The sequence below is a fragment of the Pseudophryne corroboree genome, chromosome 9 (assembly GCF_028390025.1).
Source record: "Pseudophryne corroboree isolate aPseCor3 chromosome 9, aPseCor3.hap2, whole genome shotgun sequence".
NCBI classification, from domain to species: domain Eukaryota; kingdom Metazoa; phylum Chordata; class Amphibia; order Anura; family Myobatrachidae; genus Pseudophryne; species Pseudophryne corroboree.
The window spans coordinates 428,675,599-428,680,800 of NC_086452.1; the positions used below are offsets into that span (position 1 = coordinate 428,675,599).

Genomic DNA, 5,202 nt, shown 5'->3' on the forward strand with positions numbered 1-5,202 from the left:
CGCCTCCCGCAACCGCTGCTGTCACTCTCCCGTTACGCCTCCCGCAACCGCTGCTGTCACTCTCCCGTTACGCCTCCCGCAACCGCTGCTGTCACTCTCCCGTTACGCCTCCCGCAACCGCTGCCTCCGGCAACCGCTGTTGTCACTCTCCCGTTACGCCTCCGGCAACCGCTGCTGTCACTCTTCCATTACGCCTCCCGCAACCGCTGCCTCCGGCAACCGCTGCTGTCACTCACCCGTTCCGCCTCCCGCATCCGCTGCTGTCACTCTCCCGTTACGCCTCCGGCAACCGCTGCCTCCGGCAACTGCTGCTGTCACTCACCCGTTCCGCCTCCCGCAACCGCTGCTGTCACTCTCCCGTTATGCCTCCCGCAACCGCTGCTGTCCCCACCACCACAATAAGTATTATTTTAAATGAAGAATTATTACCTCCGCTCAGCCGGCACGCAGTGCAGGGATGCCGCACGTCAGGCGGGTGGGCGGGTGTGTGGCGAGGGGAATCTCCCTTTACTACAGGCAGACATCGCAGCCTCCAGGCGGGGGCGTGTCATGGGCGGAGCTTCCAGAGTCCTGTGCTGATGAGGAGCTTGGGGCGTGCACAATGATGCAATATGCCCACACCCTTGCCCCGCCCCCTGGACGGAGGGACCCTTGATAATGATGGGAGTTCTCCATTAAAGACCAACAGGTGCAGCTGGCCAGTAAGTTTTATTCCTCTGTAGCTGCGGTTTTCCCCTCTATGCTTCCTGTCTCAGTCAGTACCTCTGCCACTGCCCCGTAGTTCATATTGCATGTCTGTCTGTTTGCCCAATTCACATTTGTACGTGTCTCCATATCCTCTCTTAGCGCGGGATGTACTAAGCTTAGAAAAGTGATAATTTCCCAGTGATAAAGTACCAGCCAATCAGCTCCTACCTTCCATGTCACAGGCTGTGTTTGAAAAATGACAGGAGGTGATTGGCTGCTACTTTATCACCATGAAATTATCACTTTTCACGGCTTAGTACATCCCGCCCTTTTTAGTGTGAACTCAGTGTGGATATCTCCCCTCCAGCCCCAATATGTATATCTCCATACCCCATCTCTGTAGTCACCAGTTTGGACGTCTCAATGTCCCCCACCCCCAGTCACCAGTTTGTACGTCTTAATGTCCCCCACCCCCAGTCACCAGTTTGTACGTCTTAATGTCCCCCACCCCCAGTCACCAGTTTGGACGTCTCAATGTCTCCCTCCCCTCCACCTCCACCAATGTGTATTTCTTTATGCCCACCCACCACTCACGAGTGTGTATGTCACTATGTCTCCCCCCTCCCAGTGGGATGTAGTTATGTGACCAGCAGTCAGGAGACCGCTGGTCACAATACAGATGCCTACATCCCACCCCCTCAACATCCCAACAGCCGACATGCTGACTAACAGGAACTATTCCCACCCGGGTTGTCCACGACACCCATAGAGTGGGAATAGAACCTGTGGCGAGCCTGCAGCATAGCAAACGCAACGAGCCCACAAGGGGCTTCGTTGCGTTCGCCCACCCCCACCCCCAGCCGGCGTTCTTAACCCTGGCGTCGGTATGGTGACCGGTGGGATATAAGCGCTGGTCATTCATTCCCAACCCCTCCCAGTCACTGGTGTATAGGTATCCATATTCCTCCAGGTCCCAGTGTGTCTCTGTATCTCCTATATATTAGTCCAGATCTGTGACCGGTTGAGCCCATACACGCTCATTCACCATCCCCAGCATCTTACCGGCCCACAGGCCAAACCTACTAACACTCACTCACACACACCACCACACCAAACACATTACCTTCACCACCATCAACAATCCAAAGCCAACCCCCACACTCCCTAACACATACATCCTCAATCGCTAACCTCCCCACCACACCCACAAAACCCCCTAAGCACCTATGAGCACCCTGGAAAACGCAACACCCCCTCTAAACCCACCTACACACCACACGTTCCTCCCTCACACACAGCACATCCGTTCCCCCTTGAAAAATTCCATACCCCTTACTGCCAACCCTCCACCACTCACAACATCCATATGCCCCATTTACACCACCACCTCTGCACCAACATCCCCATCCACAAGCCTATTTTACAATCAACCATCCACCACATGCACCACCTACAACAACCCTGCCCACAGTCAGTCAATACCTTAATCACAGGGCAACGCCAACACACATAAGCCTCCACCTCACTACACCCACCCCCTTTCACATACAAACTACACACCATGTACACTTTTACCCCAAATCCACACAACACACACCTGCCCAACACCCACACCACCTCACAATAACATCCACCAAACACTTTAGCCGCATACTTGACACATAGCTTATTCAAACACACCACCCCTGCAGCTCACACAAAAACTCAACAAAACCATAAATCTCCCCCTATCCCACTCCCCACCCCTCCCATGAACACTACAAAGCCCCCCATACCCTTCACCATCCACCCACACACCCCATGTGGAACTCCACCACCCATGTCAGCCTCGGACACACCCTCCCCAATCCCCCTGCCCCACACACCCACAACTCCAACAAGCCCAACACCTCCTGCCCCCTCCACCATCCCTCAGCCCACAGGGGCATAGCCCCTTACGACGGTGTGAAGAGCGCCCGTAGGGCGCGATGAATTACCTAGTATTCAATATTAAATAGAATAATATTAGTTTATTAGTACAGGTTGAGTATCCCATATCCAAATATTCCGAAATTTGGAATATTCCGAAATACGGACTTTTTTGAGTGAGAGTGAGATAGTGAAACCTTTGTTTTTTGATGGCTCAATGTACACAAACCTTGTTTAATACACAAAGTTATTAAAAATATTGTATTAAATGACCTTCAGACTGTGTGTATAAGGTGTACATGAAACATAAATGAATTGTGTGAATGTAGACACACTTTGTTTAATGCACAAAGTTATAAACAAATTAGCATAAAATGACCTTCAGGCTGTGTGTATAAGGTGTATATGTAACATAAATGAATTCTGTGCTTAGATTTAGGTCCCATCACCATGATATCTCATTATGGTATGCAATTATTCCAAAATATGGAAAAATCCGTTATCCAAAATACCTCTGGTCCCAAGCATTTTGGATAAGGGATACTCAACCTGTACCACTTTTTAATATATTTCACTATAAATAAGCATAATTTGCACTAACACTAATTAGAGTAATATTGCTAAATAGAAATTGGAAAGCTGTATATTAACGCTCTCCAACATTATGGAATCCAATAGGGATGTTATATTATTTTTATATTGTTTTAGAACACTATACAAAGTTATACACTGAGGTAACATTTTTATTGCCAAAATAGGTCTTCGCTTTTGACCGAATCTACAGTAAGCACAGATCGGCACTAAGATTGATGCATTCAGCTTTATAATAGTAAGTATATTAGGGTATATAACATTAAAATTTAAGATAATTATAAATTATTAAGATTATTTATCTGTTTGATAGAATCCAAGCGGTATACTTTGGAAAATACATAAAGGGAAACTTTTACACCAAATGTTAAAGGGAATCTAAGTTGCTACAAGTGAGTATTATTCATTAAGGTAATCATAACAATATTATAATGGACACTCTTATTAATATACACTATTTGACAGATAGGAGCAACTTGTTTGACCGTTATTTGGCTCAGAGAAATTAGTCCCATCTGGGAAAACCATCAAGAACAGCTTATACTAGAGTGAAGTAAGTAAGATTTATGAAAAAGGTCCCACTGGTGGCCACCAGAATGTCAGCAATTACCAATGTAATAATTGTTAATAAGAATGTATAGAATTATATAATATTTAAACATGATTATATGAGTATAAGGCCCACTATATAGGAATGTCAATAAATATGTGGAATCAGTGAACCAACACGCCCTATTAGTATGTTTGAGACAAGAACCATATATAAGATAAACAAGTGTTTATTCTATCATCTTTTATTGAAGTTACCAGAAACAATAATATATAAGAGTAAAAATATGGTTGGAATAAGTGTTATTATTCAACCATCTTGAATGTCTATGTATCTTCTTCTTTTGCATCATCCTCCTCTTACTGTATCTTCGTTTTTTATGCATTTTTTTATTTGTGTTCAGCCTTTGAGTCCTGTTGATAATCATCATGTAAACCAGTTAAATTGAGAAATCATACTTTGAGAGACGTCTATGTCAGTTAAATGTTTATTAATATAGAAACCAGATAACCTGTTAAGACATGTATACAGAAAAAAGAAGTCTTTATTGAAAAAGTTTTTTTTAATTGTTAATGGAGCAAAAAGGCTAAATTGGTCCAGTATTGCGACAGGTTAAACGTTTGTGATAATTGAGATAATTCTAATTTTTATATTTTGTTCTTTTTAAAGACACCCCTGATGAAGTCAATATTGACGAAACTCGTTGGGTGATATGAAAGTTGCTAGATGCCACCGAGTGCCTCCTTTGTGGTTTGGATATGAATATTTTGGATGATTGCACCGGAGCACGCTGAGTTTGCTTACACACGGAGTGCCGGCATATTGTGGATAATATATATATATATATATATATAATTTCTTTGAAAGTCCGCACTCACATCAGAAAAATCCATATATAGGGGTGCTCCTCAAAAAACCCCAAGGAGAGTTTCACATATACCAGGTATCCGAGACCAAAGAGATCTCAAAAGAGGGCACTCACCAGTCCAATAAATTAAAAGGCTTTTATTAGTTCATCGCAGTCATCAATAGATAGTCGACGTTTCGACCTATAAGGTCTTTTTCAAGACAGTCACCGCAGACATCCAGTCAGCATGCCAGCTAACAGCATACTGACTATACCTACCGGGTCCCCTTATATAGCAACACAGCAAACATTAATTAGACAATCATCAGTAATCAATGATCACACCTGACAATGCTGGCGCCCCAACACTGCATAAAGTATATCATAAGATAGCACTAACACAAAGGTCTGTTACACCATACATATCAGCAGGTTCAATTATACACACCTGTTCCTAACCACCATCAGCCGGGGAGGCACAGTGCACACCCAGAAATACCGGAAGTGCATCATATGCATTCCACCGGCTCACTACAAATAACAACAACATAGGACACAAGCTAAACGTTCACAGATGCATATAGTACATACCCACCAACTCACCAGATGCACTATACAG

General features: G+C 44.5%; 1 long non-coding RNA gene across 1 annotated transcript; it reads left to right on the plus strand.

Moving 5' to 3' along the window:
• The first annotated feature begins 531 nt into the window (after positions 1-531).
• LOC134958412 (uncharacterized) lies at positions 532-4,885 on the plus strand. Its single transcript, XR_010186994.1, has 5 exons — positions 532-701; positions 3,354-3,424; positions 3,500-3,578; positions 3,652-3,739; positions 4,406-4,885. It is a non-coding gene; the product is annotated as an uncharacterized LOC134958412 (long non-coding RNA).
• Positions 4,886-5,202: the final 317 nt, after the last annotated feature.